This window comes from Delphinus delphis, chromosome 2 (assembly GCF_949987515.2).
Source record: "Delphinus delphis chromosome 2, mDelDel1.2, whole genome shotgun sequence".
In the NCBI taxonomy this organism is placed as follows: domain Eukaryota; kingdom Metazoa; phylum Chordata; class Mammalia; order Artiodactyla; family Delphinidae; genus Delphinus; species Delphinus delphis.
In genome coordinates, this window is record NC_082684.1 from 88,510,794 (window position 1) to 88,528,704 (window position 17,911).

Sequence of the window (17,911 nt, forward strand, 5' to 3'; positions counted from 1 at the left end):
TCGCAGCACTATTTACAATAGCCAGCTCATGGAAGCAACCTAAATGCCCATTGACAGATGAATGGATAGAGAAGGTGTGGCACGTATATACAATGGAATATTACTCAGCCATAAAAAGGAATGAAATTGGGTCATTTGTAGAGATGTGGATGGACCTAGAATCTGTCATACAGAGTGAAGTAAGTCAGAAGGAGAAAAACAAATATCGTATGTTACTGCATATACGTGGGATCTAGAAAAATAGTACAGATGAACCTATTTCCAGGGCAGGAATAGAGATGCAGATGTAGAGAAAGGACGTGTGGACACAGGGCGGGAAGGAGAGGGTGAGATGAATTGGGAGATTAGGTTTGACATAAATACACTACTGTGTGTAAAATAGATAGCTAGTGGGAACCTGGTATAAAGCACAGGGAGCTCAGTTTGGTGCTCTGTGATGACCTAGCTGGGTGGGATGGGGGTGGGGATTGGAGGGAGGTCCAAGAGGGAGGGGATATATGTATACATATAGCTGATTCACTTCGTTATACAGAAGAAACTAACACAACATTGTAAAGCAATCTTACTCCAAAAAAAAAAAAAAAAGTATGTGGTGAAGTAGCGAATGCAGGTATGGTAGCTGCCCAGGAATTTCCTGAAACACTTTGCGAAATTATTGATGAAGGCACAGGTTTTCATTGTGGATGAGTCAGGATTGTACTGGAAGAGGATGCCAGACCAAAGTTATATCAGTAAGGAGGAAAAGTGGTTGCCAGGCTATAAAACAGCAAAGGATAGGCTAACTCTGTTGTTTGGTGGCAATGCTTCTGGTGATATGAAGCTGAAACCTCTCTTAGTTTATCATTCAGAGAACCCAAGAGCCCTTAAAAACATAGCCAAGGGCTCTCTTCCTGTTGTGTGGAAGAGTAACCCCAAAACCTGGGTTACACAGGCCATTTTCCAGCACTGGTTTTTCCACCACTTTATCCCAGAGGTAGAGGAATATTGCTTGGAGAATGATGTCCCATTCAACATTCTTTTGCTGCTCAACAGTGCTCTGGGCTACCCCCATTCATGGATGACTTTCATCCCAACGTCAAAGTAGTGCATCTGCCATCGAATACTGTGTCATTCATCCAACCTATGGACCAGGGAGTTACAGTGACTTTCAGGAAATATTATTTACATAATACTTTTCGTCAGGCGGTAACGGCAAGTGACGAATCAGAAACAACCTTGTGACAATTTTGGAAGGACTATGACATCTACAAGGCCATAAAAACCATTGATTTTGCTTGGTGTGAGGTTATGGCCGTCACCGTGAATGGGGTTTGGAAGAACCTTTGTTCATGATTTTCGTGTATTTGAGAAGGTGGATGAGGAGTCCAAAGAGCTCTTCAGCAACTTAGTGACCCTCAGAGAGAAGGTGGAGCTAGATCTGCAAGAGGACGACTTCATTGAACTCCTGGCTGTGCAACACGAAGAGCATACTAGTGAAGATCTGATGGAATTGGAGGCCCAGAGAAAGGACGAAGAGAGACAACAGGAAGAAGAAGTAACTGAAGAACCGAAGAGATTCATGACGCAGGAAATATCAAGGGGATTTTCTTTATTTGAGGAGGCACTGTTAGTTTTTGAGGCACAGGACCCGAACATAGAATGGTACACGAAGGTTGCAGCGGCCGTTCAGAATGCAATCCAGTGCTACCGTGTCATTTCTGACAAGAAAAAAAAGCTACTACTCAGACATCACTGGATCGTTCTTTCAAGAGGATAGATAGAATTGAATCCAGCGAGCAACCAGAACCTGTGCTGACAGTGTCGGGCGTGAGTGAAATTGCATCTTGCCCTCCGTCTCCTATTGCTGGTGATCCCACCACCTCTCCCTCCTCCAGTCAGTAACTCTTCTCGCCTGTTCACTCCATGCCAGCCCCTGTATGCCAGCTGTTGTACTATACTACTGTACTTTTCAAGGTACTGTACTGTAAGATTAAAAATGTCTTCTTTATTTTTCGTGGTTTTTTTTATGTATTATTTGTGTGAAAAGTATTATAAACCTATTACAGTCCAGTACTGTGTAGCCAATTGTGTTAGTTGGGTATCTAGGCTAACTTTGTTGGACTTAGCGAACAAATTGGACTTACGAACGCACTCTCGGAACAGAACTCATTCGTATGTAGGGGACTTACTGTATTACATAAAGTTAGTTGATAAAGCAGTGCCAGGGTTTAAGAGGATTGACTCTGATTTTGAAAGAAGTTCTATGGGTAAAATGCTGTCCAACCGTATTTTTAAATTAAGGTATGTGCATTGTTTTTTCAGACATAATGCTATTGCTCACTTACTAGACTACATTATAGTGTAAACATAACTTATACGTGCACTAGGAAACCGAAAAATTCATGTGACTCACTTTATTGTGATATACTAAATTTTGATGTTTATCTGAAAATTATATTTAACTGAGAATGCTATACTTTTTAAAATCTGGAACACTATTAATTTACAGATTAATTGGTCTGTGTGACCCGTAACATATGACAGAGGTAAGGATATGTCAGCTTCAAGATTAGGTTATAAAAGACAGGCTTCTGCCTTGGACATCCCCCCATCCCCTGGTCTCTCACCCTGGAGGATACAAGCTGCCATATTGTGAGCAGCCCTGTGGAAAGACCTATGTGGCAAGGAACTAAAACCTCTGGCCAGCATCAAGTGAGGAACCAATCCCTGTCCAACAACAATGTGGGTGACCTTAGAAGTGGCTCCTTCAGCCCAGTCAAGCCTTGAGATGACTTCAGCCCCATCCTACACCTGGATAGCCACCTTGTGAGACTCTGAGGCAGAACCACCCATCTAAGCTGCCCCCAGATTCCTTACAATTGTGTGAGGTAATGTTGTTTTATGATGCTGAATTTCAGGGGTTACTTGTTATGCAACAATAGATAACTAATACACTGACCCAATTGGATATTTAATCATGAAGCTATAATGCTTGAAACAATTTGGTATGTTATGCCAAGAAATCTACACTTCAGTGGAATAGTATTGGGAGTCTAAAAATAGAATGTGTATATGGGAATTTTGTAAATGATACAGGCATTATTTCAAATCAATGTGGAAAAGATTAATTAGTAAATAAATTATGTTAGGATAGTTGCCTAGCCATTTAGAACCTTGCCAAAAATCAGGATGATCTCCTGTCTCTGGACACAGCTTTTAAATGAAATGAAATGGAAATTTTAGGATATTAAAAAAGCAAAAAGCATTCAAACATTTTAAAAATGTTCCCTTTATTCTCTAAGACATTTCTAAGCAAACTTTTTGTCTTATTTGCATTGCATTTAGTCTCCTGACAAAGATGAGACTATCTCAAATATTTGTGTAGTCCAGGGCCACCCAAGCTGACATGGCTTGCGTGCTCCTAGAGCTGGACAGTGCTTGCTGGACAACCTACAGCCCAACTTCCCGCGCAGTATTGAGTGACAGCTTCAAGGAAGAGGGCAATGGGTCTGATCCCTTTAATACCTCCACCAAGCAAATACTGTGGGCGCTTGGTGACAGTGTATACTTAACTCTTATTCCTCACTTGCGGCAGTTTCAACATGGACATTCACACAACTTTGTAGCCTCATTCAAAGTACTAAGGGGCAAGTCTCTCTCAACTTTCTAATAGAAACATTAAATAGCAAGTGAGCATTAACAAAGAAAGATGTATGACTTCTCATGGACATTCTGCGAAACTGCATGTACTTTTTCCTTATTGATATATATGTATTTACTTTCTTAGAAAGGTCACACAAATCCTGGTAAAAATTACTTCATGATCATAATTTGTTAACTTCATCTTCTTTCCAGAAGAAAAATGAAAAAAATATATACATCATAGTGTTAGAGACTTTGGCTAGTATTTCCCATAACACTAATTTTCTTAAAAAATTTAAATATAGGGTTTTTTTTTTAAATACAGGAAAGCACAAAATGACCCATTACCCACAAAATGGCCCACTACCCAGATAACCAATTGACATTAAAAAAGTAAGGCATGAAAGGAAATTCAAATATTCCAACAACCTTTTAGAAAAACAAGGGTACTACAGTTAATATATACTTGGTGATACAATGAATCCCAATTATAGAAAATGTGTGTGGTAGAGAATATATCTTTAAACTGATGAATTACGTTTTCTTTCCAACTTTTTTCCTTTGTATATTTTTTACATAGTTGATATGTAAAATGTATATACATTTTTGTAGCCTTTTTTTTTACTTAATATTATCATATAAACATTACCTTAATGTTGTTAAAATTAATTATATTCTTAATGTAATTTATTTAATTAAATAAAACTTACTTTAAGCATTCCATTGTAACTAGTTAGCCATTTTCCCATTGTTGACACTTAAGTTATTTTCAGTGTTTGCTTTTATAATTAAGGATTTTACAGATATCATTGTGCATACAGTTTTGTTGACTTTCAGATTATGTCCCCATGATAAAATACAGAAGTGAAATTCTTAAGGGTCTTGCTACAACACAATATAAAGATGGCTATAGAAAATATAGGACTAAACTAGCGATACCTCAACTGAATTTGGGGCCCAACAATTCAGAATTTTTCTGTTAACATAAATACAGGCAAGCAAAGAAAATAAATATTTAAGAGATTATTTATCAGACTCTTTTGGAATCTACTTTGTTCTAGACACTGTGCTAAGTTCTGTAGAGACTATGAAGATCAATAAATAAAATTACTTCTCTTAAGCTTACTATGACTATATTTACTAATATATTATTATAATGTAATAATGTATTATAACCCACAGCCCATTATTCTAATTTAGTTTCATCTTGGTATTTAAAGTTCTTCAGGGTCATATTCCCATTTTTCTGTATGCTTTGGGCCTTTAAGCTACTTTAATATTGGCCTAAGCAAGATGTTTGGAAAGTGAAAAGTAATATAATTCATGTCAAATTACAAATGAATCGTTTGGGGTAGATATGGTTTTATATAACAGAAAGGCATAAATTACTATGGATTTTGCTTCTAATAAATTAACAAAAGGTAAACTGCATCAGGATTTTAGTGAACTCTGTACAAAAAAATTCTCACTTCGGGCTTCCCTGGTGGTGCAGTGGTTGGGTGTCCGCCTGCCGATGCAGGGGACGTGGGTTCGTGCCCTGGTCTGGGAAGATCCCACATGCCACGGAGCGGCTGGGCCCGTGAGCCATGGCCGCTGAGCCTGCGCGTCCGGAGCCTGTGCTCCACAACGGGAGAGGCCACAACAGTGAGAGGCCCGCGAACCGAAAAAAACCAAAAAAACAAAAAAACCACACTTCAGTCACACTATAAAGGAAATGATATTAGGCAAGAGTTGTGGTGTGGAAGATGATATCCTAAAAATGACTTGAACTTCATGGTAAAAACATAGTCTTCCCATTCAACACAAAGGAGAATTATACGTTCTAATGCTGAAGAGTTCAGAGTGAGGCATTTATGGAATTATGAGTAGGCCATATCAATATGGCGTGATATTGTCACACCCATCAGCTGCTGGCTTATCCATCCCTAATATTTCCAGGCCTTGAGCCAATGTATTCATTTAATCCAAATACCAACATTACCAGATAATGGTTCTGATTTTTTTTTAATTAATTAATTAATTCATTCATTCATTTGGCTGCGTTGGGTCTTCATTGCTGTGCGTGGGCTTTCTCTAGTTGTAGCGAGCGGGGGCTACTCTTTGTTGCAGTGTGCAGGCTTCTCATTGCAGTGGCTTCTCTTGTTGTGGAGCACAGGCTCTAGGCCCGTGGGCTTCAGTAGTTGTGGCACGCGGGCTTCAGTAGTTGTGGCACGCAGGCTCAGTAGTTGTGGCTCATGGGCTCTAGAGCGCAGGTTCAGTAGTTGTGGCACACGGGCTTAGTTGCTCCGCGGCACGTGGGATCTGCCCGGGCCAGGGCTTGAACCTGTGTCCCCTGCATTGGCAGGCGAATTCCTAACCACTGTGTCACCAGGGAAGTCCCAATAGTTCTGATTTGATGTAGGAGATATTCCTCTGCTAAGGAAGGTCCCATGATCCTTACAGGATGACAAAAGGCATAAAGAGGAAAAAAGAGAAAAGTTTTGAGTTTTTTTCCTATCGTCAGCACCTAGTTGAGTAGGACCAGATTATTTTGATTTTCCGCATGATTCTTAGGTTCATCCAATGAAACGTGCTGTACCTAGCAGTTTTTCCACAATTTCGGGTGCCCAATATTCCTGTTGTGGTAGTTTTTTTCATTCTCCAAAGAGTTACTTAGGTCTACTTTTTAAAAAGCAGATTAAACGTGGGTAAAAAGAACATAATTTAGCTAGTAGTTCTTAACCTTTTTTGTGTCATGGAATCCTTTTAGAATCTGATTTTTAAAAAACCATGAAAATGCACATACATGAAAATGTTACAAAGTTTCATAGAGTTCAAGGACTGCCTTGATCTATGGATGTCACAGGAGTCCATGGTCCCCTGTTGAGAACCCTCATCTAGAGGTTAGAGAGATTGTGTATTAACTATATAGCTCTTCGCCCCCCACCCCCCACCCAGATTTTCCTGAACAGTACCATAGTTGGTTCTAGATTTGTCTTTGGAGACCTACTGATTGAAGAAATATGCTTTTCAGGTATGATCATTTCTAATAGACTCATAACTAGTTTCTCTGCCTTCAGTGAGGCCACTGAGTTTTACAAAAGAGAAAAAAAATGTGCTTAGATATTTGGGGTGCTCTTTATCACATAAACTCTGTTAAAATCACTCTATGAGGGACTTCTCTGGTGGTCCAGTGGCTAAGACTCTGTGCTCCCAATGCAGGGGGCCCGGGTTTGATCCCTGGTCAGGGAACTAGATCCCACGTGCTGCAACTAAGAGTTCACATGCTACAACTAAAAGACCCCACACGCAGCAACAAAGATTGTGTGGCAACTAAGACCCAGCTCAGCCAAATAAGTAAATAAATAAATATTTTTAAAAAATCACTCTGTGAATTAAATTTTTAAAAACTAGACTTTATTTTTTTAGAGCAGTTTCAGATTCACAGCAAAATTGAGCAGAAAAGGCAAGATTTACCATATTCTTCCTTCCTGCCCACCCACAGCCTCCTCCACTATCAACATCCCCCCACCAGAGTGGTACATTTGTTACAATCATTGAACGTCATTGACGTATAATAATCACCCAGAGTCCACAGCGTGCATTAGCTTTCCCTTTTAGTGTTGTACGTTATATGGGTTTGACAAATGTATAATGACGTGTATCCACCATTATAGCATTACGGAGTATTGTCACTGCACTAAGTCTTTTGTACTCCACCTCTTGGTCCCTCCTTCCACCCTAACCCCTGGCAATCACTGATCTTTTTACTATCTCCATAGTTTTGCCTTTTCCAGAATGTCATGTTGTTGGAATCATAGAGTATGTAGCTTTTACAGATTGGCTTCTTTTACTTAGTAACATGTACTTAAGTTTCCTCTGTGTCTTTTCATGGCTTTTCATAGCTCATTTCTTTTTAACACTGAATAATATTCCATTGTCTGAATGTACCACAGATTGGGACTTCCCTGGCGGCCCAGTGGTTAAGACTCCACGCTTCCAATGAAGGGGGTGCGGGTTTAATCCCTGGTCAGGGAACAAAGATCCCACATGCCATGTGGCGTGGCCAAAAATAAATAACTAAAATGTACCATAGTTTATTGATTTGCCTGCCGAAGGACATTTGGTTGCTCCAACTTTTGGCAACTATGAATATAGCTGCTATAAACATCTGTGTGCATGTTTTTATGTACATATAAGTGTTTAAACTCTTTTGAGTAAGTACCAGGGAGTGTGATTGTTGGATTATATGGTAAGAGGATGTGTTAATTAACTAGATGGGGAATCCTTTCACAAAGTATACGTGTAATCAAATCACCACAGTGTATACTTTTTAAGTATGGTACAATTTTATATGTCAATTATACTTCAATATAAAGCTGACTTTTTTAAGTATTTTTTTTTTAAGTTTTGTAAGTAACTGTCAAACTGTCTTCCAAAGCAGCTGTACCATTTTGCAATGTATGAGAGTTCCTGTTGCTCTACGTATTTGTCAGCATTTAGTGTTGTCAGTTTTCTGGATTTTGGCCATTCTGATAGTTGTGGCAATCTCACTGTTGTTTTAATTTGCATATCCCTGAAGACATATATTGTGATGGCATCTTTTCATATGCTTATTTTCCTTCTGTACATCTTTTTTGATGAGGCGTCTGTTAAGGTCTTTGGCCCATTTTTCAGTTGGGTTATTTGTTTTCTTATTGTTGCGTTTTAAGGGTTCTTTGTATATTTTGGACAATAGTCCTTTATCAGATGTGTCTTTTGCAAATATGTCTGTCTGTGGCTTGTCTTCTTATTCTCTTGACATTGTCTTCCACAGAGCAGAAGTTTTTAATCTTAATGAAGTCTAGGTTATCAATTATCTCTTTCATGGATCATGCCTTTGGTGTATCTAAAAAGTTACCCCTGTATCTAAGGTCAACTAGGATTTTCGCCTGTGTTATCTTCTAGGAGTTTTATATTTTTGCATTTACATTTAGGCCTGTGATCCATTTTGATTTAGTTTTGGTGAAAGGTACAAGGTCTGTGTCTAGATTCCTTTTTTTTTTTTTTTTGCATGTGTATGTCCAGTTGTTCCAGTACCATTTGTTGAGAAGACTATCTTTGCTCTATTATATTACCTTTGCTCCTTCATTGAAGATCAGTTGACTGTATTTATGTGGGTCAGTTTCTGGGCTCTGTACTCTGTTCCCTTGATCTATTTCTTTATTCTTATGCCAATACCACTCTGTTTTGATTACTGTAGCTTTATAGTAAGTCCTGAAGTCTGGTGGTATCAGTCTTCCAGTTTCGTTCTTCTCCTTCAATGTTGTGTTGGCTATTCTGGGTCTTTGGCCTCTTTATAGAAACTTCAGAATCAGTTTGTCAACATCTACAAAAATAACTTTCTGGGATTTTTATTGTGATTGTGTTGAATCTATAGAGCAAGTTGGAAAGAACTGATATCTTGACAATATTGAGTCTTCCTGTCTGTGAACATGGAATATCTCTCCATTTATTTAGCTCTTCTCTGATTTTGTTCATCAGAGTTCTGTATTTTTCCTCATATAGACCTTGCATATATTTTGTTAGATTTATACCTCAGTATTAGATTTTTTGAGTGCTAATGTAAATGATAGTGTGTTTTTCATTTTAGATTCCACTTCTTCATTGCTGGTACATAAGAAAATGATTGGCTTTTGTATATTAACTTTGTATCCTGCAACCTTGCTATAATTGCTTATTAGTTCCAGGATTTTTTTGGTTGATTCTTTCACATTTTCTACACAGACAATTACCTTCTCACCATTAAGTATTTTAGCTGTATTCTGTAGGTGTTCTTTATGAAGTTGAGGATATTTCCCTCTTTTCCTAGTTTTCTGATAGATTTTATTAGGAATGGGTGTTGGATTTTGTCAAATGTTTTTCCTGCATTTATTGATATGATCATGTGATTTTCTTTAGCCTGTTGATGTGATGGATTACATTAGTTGATTTTTGGGTTTTTTTTTTTGTTTTTTTTTTTTTGCGGTACGCGGGCCTCTCACTGCTGTGGCCCCTCCCGCTGTGGAGAACAGGCTACGGACGTACAGGCCCAGCGGCCACAGCCCACAGGCCCAGCCACTCCGCGGTATGTGGGACCCTCCCGGACCGGGGCTCGAACCCACGTCCCCCGCATTAGCAGGCGGACTCTCAACCACTGTGCCACCAGGGAAGCCCTACATTAGTTGATTTTTGAATGTTGAACCAATCTTGCATACCTGGGATAAATCCCACTTGGTCATGGTGTATAATACTTTTTATACATTATTGGACTTGGTTTGCTAATATTTTGCTAAATATTTTTGCATTTATGTTCATGAGAGAGATCAGTCTGTTTCTTCCTTTTCTTGTAATGTCTTTGTCTAGTTTTGATATCATGGTAATTCTGGCCTCATAAAATCAGTTAGGAAGTATTTCCTCTGCTTCTGTCTTCTGAAAGAGATTATAGAGAATTGGTGTAATTTTTTCCATATTCAAAGTTTGGAAGAATTCACCAGCAAACTCATCTAGGCACAATGTTTTCAAAATGAAATTTTAAAACAAATTTATTGAAAAGCCAAATCCATATTTTATTTATATTGAAATAAGCTTATTTCGTTGAAATAAGATGAAATAAAAATTCATTTAGATTAAAATAAAATTTATTCTCCTCACTAAAGACAATAGCCATATATACAGTCATTCCTAAATGAACCACAAAACATTTATTTTTGCAAGTTTTCCAGCTCAAGATGAAGTAAGTGTAGTCAGAGAAAAAGCAGAAGAAAACAGTAAATCAGTTGTACCCATTGCCTCTAATTCTGTCTTGAGCGTGATGCAGAAGTGTTTAACATATACCTGATAAAAAGGTTATGATAAAAGAAGGTGTAGGCTCCACAAAGTAACGTAGATGGCAGCAACCAGATGTGGAACAACAGTGGTAGGCTCTTCATCTGAACTTCAATTGTAACTTGTTCCTTTAGGTTCACTTGATAAAGACAAAACTACACGGTTTAACCAGCTCACAGTTTCTCTCTCTCTGGTAATTCCCTTCACTGTACATTACAAATGTTTAACAATATACTTAAACCTTCAACTAGTCAAAGGCCAGTTGTGAGATTCGTTGTAATATTTTATAAAATGTATTCCTTCCTCCCCCACCTCCCCAAAATTTATTCCTTCAAAGAACTGATAACTCAGTACAGTTGGGTCCACAGTGATAATAGATGCTATGTTTGAAATGACTTTGAACAATTCCAGAGTGCCGGTACCAGAGATCATGCAGAAATGAAATGTGGCGCTTTCAGTACTATCTTCTGGAAGACCAGATAAGTTTTCAAAGTGTGAGTGTTAAAACGGTGGTTTTTTTTTTTTAACATCTTTATTGGGGTATAATTGCTTACGGTGGTTGTTTAAACAGGTAGATTATCAATGGCTAATGTATTCAGTCAGAGCCCTGTAGGCAAAAATATTCAAAGATTAAGGTGCCTACGTGCACCTTACAGCTTTTCCTTCAAATATTAAATATAGGAGAAAACCTATTTTTAAACATTCTTTTAGGTATTTTGATAGTTTATGAATTATCTGTAGGAAGCATAGTTGTATAGTTTGATATATGTGTCTACCATGAAATCCAGGTCATGTTTTATATAAAAATTCATTTTAAGTAAAACCAAGTTACTTGAGCTTAGGTCTGTCAAAGTGTTCCTCAGGTGTGCTTTGAGATGCTTTCCTCCATTTTCCTGGGGCTCATTCTCAACCTCCATCACAGGAAGAATGCAAAGGCCCTTCAGCAATGCATAAACATTAGGAAAACACTTGAGGCCAGGCAGGTGGAGGGCTTCATAAGGGGTGGATGGAAGCTCTACCTCTGTCCTTCTGTGTTTCTGCTTGATTCTCCAATTGTGGAGCTGGGCTGAGAGTGTGTCAGGGTTTGCTAAGTCACTTGTGTACACGTCAGCATGCTATTCCTCTGATGTGTTGAATTTGAGCTGTGACCGATGGTACCAGAGATAAGCATTTACACGCTTTGGGGTGTTGTTCTGAGTATATACAGTTGGTACTTGAACAACTTGGGGGTTAGGGGCACCAACATTGCCTGCAGTCGATCTGCACAATCAGCCCTCCCTAACCACAGTTCCTTCCTATCCATGGATTTGCCCAACTGTGGATCACGTAGTACTGTGGTATTTATTGTTGCAAAGATCCCGTATAAGTGGGCCTGTGCAGTTCAAACCTGTGTTGTTCAGGGGTCAGCTGTATCTTTAAGTTCCCGAGTAACTCCACTGTTGGAACACTTAGGGATCCTTCAGAGTAAGTCTCAGAGGTTAATTGAGATTCCGGGTTACCTTGCTGAACTCTGTGGAATTTCCCAGGGAGTTTCATTTGAATATCAGGTTTGGTTATCAAACTTATGGCTTCCTCAAACCGAAATCCATGGTAAGTTTTAATATTTTCCATCGCCTCGTTAGTGAATGCAACGCTGCAGTCATTCTACTGACTGCAAAGAAAACATCAAAGATTTGCCCCTGGAGATTTTCTCCAAAGACTCTTGAAAAAGATAGGACTTTTTAAAGAGGTTAAGATAGGACACTTTAAAGGACAACAGTGACAAAAATGAAATAAAAATCTGTTGATACACTGCAGAGGACAAATGCTCAGCCAGCTAGATGGTTATTCCATCTAAACATAAAGTAAGTGCTTGCAGGAGATCTGTTTAAATTTCAAAAGCATCATTCTTGTCTGTCCACTGAGAATGATAAATTTCCTTCAGGTCATTACCCTTTTCATTATTCTGAGAAGAGACAGAAATTACACTGTCAAGTTCTAAAAGAGTCATGGTAATTGATGGATAAAAGAACAACCTTCCTCAATTGTTCCCAATGCAACAGGTACGCCCCTAACAGGCACTGATTTTGCCAACCACATATGTAAGGCACAGGAAGAACAGAGTGTGTAGACAGCTTAGGGATACTTCCCTACGAGTCTTAAAGCAACAACTTTCATTTTTGAAGAAAATCTACTGGATACAACGTCTGCCTGGCCATGACAGTGCTCCATATTTAGTCCCTACTTCTCAGTTACCCCAGTGTGAAATTACGCAACCAGAATTTCTGTATCAACTTGTTGAGGAAGGAAGCCTACAGATTCTTCTCTTGAGTATGAAATTCCTCAGCAAACCTCACCAGGACGGTCTGGTGTTCTTCCCCAGCTATGTTCACACATCATCATAATCACGAGTCCCTCACTTTCCTGAGGGTTTCTTCCTGAATGAGGCTCTCACGGATCTCTAGGAGCTGATTCTGCTGTTTGCCAACGGTATGTTAACTGGTGTTGTCTCAAAGTGCCTCTCAGGACCTCTTCACCAGAATCTGTCTTGGACTTCTGCAATGCTTGAGAGTTATCAGAAGTTAAGAGAATTTATGGGAGTTCATCAGCCTCATGTCCATCCAGAGGTAGGTTTTGTTTTACATAAGAATTGAAATTTCAATACAAACTACTATGTATAAAATAAATAGTAAACAAGGACATACTGTACAGCACAGGGAAATATAGCCATTATGTTGTAGTAACTTTAAATGGAGTATACTCTATAAAAGTATTGAACCACTATGTTGTACACCTGAAACTAATATAATATTGTAAATCAACTATACTTAAATCTAAAAAAAAAAAGTTCTTTTAAGGAAATTTCAAATAAAGGTTTTTTAGGTATTGTTTCCATTCTCTTCAAGAGTTAAAGATAAGGGGCTTCCCTGGTGGCGCAGTGGTTGAGAGTTCGCCTGCCGACTCAGCAAACAGTGGCCTGATGCCTAATCCATCCTGCCACCTGACTATGTAAAGAAAGTGTTATTGGAACATAGCCATGTCCGTTCTGTGTCTGCTTTCGTGCTCTGATGCAGAGTTGAGTAGTTGAGGAGCAGGGATTGAACCCATGCCCCCTGCATTGGGAGCGCAGAGTCTTAACCACTGAACCAGCAGGAAAGTCCCTCTTTTTTCTTTTTAAACTTGCTTGTGTCAGCTCCTGTGGATAAATATTTGGCTGGTAATTCTTTCAAAGTAAGGTTAGAGAGGTTAATCCATGTTCACGGAGTTAAATATCAGAGATAAGGAGACCTTTAGTCCTCCCCCACCCCCCAAAAAAGTGGAAATGGTAAACAGTTGTCTAGACAGTTAAGTCTCCCTTGGTCAAGAAGTTTCAGGTTTTAAAAATTATTAACTACATATTTATGAAAAAATTTTTTTACTTCAATATGCTGTATTGGTGCCATTTTAATTAATCCCCCAATTTCCTCATCTGTAGAATGAGGGGGTTAGGTAGTTGGTGGCTCTCAATGCAGGCTGCATATTCAGATCATCAGGACCCCTGGTCCCCATCCTAGATAATTAAATCAGAATGTCTGAGTATAAGCTGAGATTGAGCTCAGTAAATCCTAGAGGACAAAGAAATTCATAAACTTTAAAAGATATTATCTTGGGCTTCCCTGGTGGCACGGTGGTTGAGAGTCCGCCTGCCGATGCAGGGGATGGGGGTTCGTGCCCCGGTCCGGGAGGATCCCACATGCTGCGGAGCGGCTGCGCCCGTGGGCCATGGCCGCTGGGCCTGCGCGTCCGGAGTCTGTTGCTCCGCAGCGGGAGAGGCCACGGCTGTGAGAGGCCCGCATACCGCAAAAAACAAAAAACAAAAGGTATTATCTCAATATATTTTCTTGAAGTATTTCCTACAACCACACAGTTCTGTCATATCATTCCTGGGTGGTGATGATGTGAAACTATTGTAGCTCACAGCTACTCCGAGAAAGGTCTGCTTTTACTTCAATTCGCCACGTATTCTGAGCCAAACTGGAATGCCCTGGAATTCTTCAAAGGGAAAAGAAATGCTCAGATGAGCAGACCTCTCCCATTGGAATTCTCCTTAACAGCTGACACAAGACTAAACAAAACCTCTTCCCCAAAGGCTTATCTTCTGGGTCTACCCTGAAGGTAAGAGGTCCCTTAGCCACCCTACAGTCTGTAGACAAACTAGAAATCTCTCATCTCCCCACAGGTTCATGACTGGATGCAGGACAAGTACACCAAAGGGATTCCTTATGATAGTGGCTTCTGGTACACACTACTGGAAAGTTAGGCTACCTTGAAGATAGTTATTAATATTCAGACAGTGTTCCTAGGGATAAATTAGACTAGACCAAAGAATACTGCATTTAGGGTACTTGTGTTCTAGGAATTGAGTGGAAAATTCCCCTGCGGTCCTCATTCTTTTACCTTTGTCTTCCCTAAAGAACCAAAGCACAGGCTTCCCTGGTGGCGCAGTGGTTGAGAATCCGCCTGCCGATGCAGGGGACACGGGTTCGTGCCCCGGTCCGGGAGGGTCCCACATGCCGCGGAGCGGCTGGGCCCGTGAGCCAAGGCCCCTGAGCCTGTGCGTCCGGAGCCTGTGCTCCGCAACGGGAGAGGCCACAACAGTGAGAGGCCCGCATACCGCAAAAAAAAAAAAAAAAAGAACCAAAGCACTCATTAAAACCAGTAAGGAAATGCCTGCATACATGTTCAGGATCCAGTACTCTAGAAGGGGCGGTTGAATAACCATATTACATGTCTGATATGCTATATTATAAACTTACATTCCTCAGTGTCTGGTGCTCTGGCTTTTGCCAGAAGCTTAACAGAAGACATGTAGACATCCATCACACTCCTTGCAGTGGTAGCAAAGTCACCAGTCATCAAGGCATGGATTTCAGAGAGCACTAGCCTTCAGTGCATGGACAAATTAGAAGTGCCGCTGTATGCAAACTAGAACGATAATCAGAATTGGATGTGGGCAGCCACAGATGAAAGAACACCAGATACTCACGAAACAACCCTAGAAGTAGAAGGAGCAAGTTATTTTACTGTGGGAACCTGAATTCGGAGAATTAAGTAGTCAACCATTAGGAAAACCTCAAGTTAACTGAACGGCAGGGATGAGTTTCTATCATTGTGGAAATTTCCTACAAAAAAAGTTATTGAAAAACCTTCTGTACCCAGCAGAGCTCTGGGGACTCTGAGATGTGTTTATAAAAATATCTGAGATTACCTAATGAGAAAGATATATGCTACTTACCATACCCACAAGAATTGTTTCCCTCTGCACTCAGAGTTTCTGTGGCTGCTATGCCCAAAGTAACCTACATTAACCAGGCAGTCTGCAAACAAGATGGCAAAGTAAACAATAAAAATGTATTCTCCTTCCTACTTCCATTAATCCCCAGAACTAAATACTGGTATGATATGGGTCAGTTTTCTGGGCTGGACACTAGTTTTGCTTTGGCTTCAGTGAATGCCCCTGGAATTTACTTTATATGGAGTATATTGGGTTGGCCAAAATTTTCTTTTGGGTTTCTCCATAAGAGGTTACGGAAAAACCCAAACAAACGTTTTGGCCAACCCAATACTTCCCAGGTTCTTCCTAAGGTTCCCCAGTGTAGGGATGGCTACTTGAACCAGCACAGGGGAAACTGCCTCATTCCTATTGACACACAGAGTTGACTCAGTTTCCCATTTGCAGATTACCGCCCTGAGGTCATTTATGAACTTAACAAATCTCATCATATTGGCTTTTTATCCAACCATAGTAGCTGAATTCATTTTTTTTTCTAAATTAATATTTTTATGCCCCTATTGTAATGAAAGCCAAGCTTCTTTGCTCTATAACTATGACCGGAAATTATTAGTCTACAGCAAGGCTTCTAGAGAGTGAAGGAAAGACGGGGGTGTTAACTCATTCTCTAAACCGAGTTCCTTGGAAGAATCAGAAATCATCCTGGATGCCATCCAGTAGTGGGTGGCAGAGCATTCCCATCAACCAGGAATTTCAGAATAAGAAAGCAGCCTCTGTTACACTGACCTTGCACACTGACCTTGCACACCGACTCTTCATCTTTGCTTGCTGCCTCTGAAATGGCTGCCCCCAGAGGCTTTGCCGCATTGAGGCTGATCTGTCTGGCCGTGGAAGAGTCCAAATCCAGGATAAAAAGTAGACAAATGGGGGAGGAAGAAAATGAGCAGCTTCTGCATTCCACTGAACACTGATATCCCATTATAATAAAAATGCTCTTTCTTAACACAGCCTCTCTGACATTTTACCATACTCATCTTTGGGCAGAGTTTACTCTCTATCTCATCATTTCTAGAATAATCTTTCTTGTCAGACACTATGGACAGCCACTTGGCCCTGAATTCTACTGCTTTTCCCCCAAATTTCCTTGTGTAGGGTATAGCAGTTTTCTCTAGCTGAGTTGATTATAGGCCCATAAAACCTTAATAGTTTTCAGAAAATGTGCCATAAAAATAATTTCTAACACAACAGGGAGGCGCAGAACCTCTCGGCAGCTGCTACCAATGGAGCATCAGCCCTATCCTAGCCGCTGAGACGCTGTGGATTAAATGTCTCTGAATATGTTTGTGGCCTGTCAGTAGTTGTTCCAGCATAAGAATAAACGTCTCTCTGGTATAGAAGAATGGGCAGGAAATGAATAACGGTACATTTCTCTACGTAGCCTACCCACAGAAGTGTACAGTCACATCCGTACCAGCTTGTGTTAACAATAAAATGTGGAAGAGAACAATATAATCCCCTCTAATGTAGTATGGAAACCAATGCAGGGGTGGTGCCTAGAAATGAAGACAGATCTATGGGAAATGATCATTTGGAAAATAATTATTTTCCATGTTTCAGCCCGGGCTGAAGGTGCTAATGAGCACTAAGAGTTCTGTAAATAACTAGAGGGCAAAGAGAAAGAAAAAAGGAAGAGTCGCAGACTTAGTAGCCAGCCCTTTAGAATTGATAATACATTCCTAGTTAATCCACCCCATTCCCAGAGAGGTAGCGATATCACTGGCCCCAACAATATCATATAATAGTTTTCAAATCCATAGTGTAAAGAAGGCCAGCTTCCCTAGCCTGTCAATAAAGGATAGAGCCACTATTCTAATCTCTGACAGTTTCCCATCCCTTAATCTGCGTTTTTCTTCAGTTTTTTTTTTTTTCATATAATTGGGATGATGGAAAGAGTTTTGGCAGGAGAAACAGAACTTCTCACATCTACTTTCTTTTTCTTAGGAAAGAGCTCGTTCTTTGTGGATTTGCCAACCTGGGCCCCGGTAGGGATCATGTGAGAAAACTTGAGTGAGCACAATAGGAACTCCCCACTTCCTTTTCCTCCTATTAAACCTCTGGAATATTACAGACAATTTTAGAAATGGGTATATTTCATTAGGGCCAAAGTGAAGGCCCTGGTGGAAGATTTGTTTCTATACAATGTAAAGCATGAAT

At 39.9% G+C, this 17,911-nt stretch overlaps 1 long non-coding RNA gene and 1 pseudogene across 2 annotated transcripts in view; one reads left to right on the forward strand and one right to left on the reverse strand.

Annotated features, from left to right (window-relative positions):
• LOC132420593 (uncharacterized) overlaps positions 1-17,911 on the forward strand; it is an 88,464-nt gene that overhangs the window by 21,409 nt on the left and 49,144 nt on the right. The window contains exon 3 of one of the 2 annotated variants that reach the window (XR_009518390.1): positions 1,033-2,130. The exons of the other annotated variant lie outside the window; for it this stretch is intronic. This is a non-coding gene — a long non-coding RNA (uncharacterized lncRNA). Of the gene's footprint in view, positions 1-1,032; positions 2,131-17,911 lie in introns of those variants that run through there. 2 annotated transcript variants of the gene reach the window in all.
• LOC132421175 (52 kDa repressor of the inhibitor of the protein kinase-like) lies at positions 11,111-13,059 on the reverse strand (annotated as a pseudogene).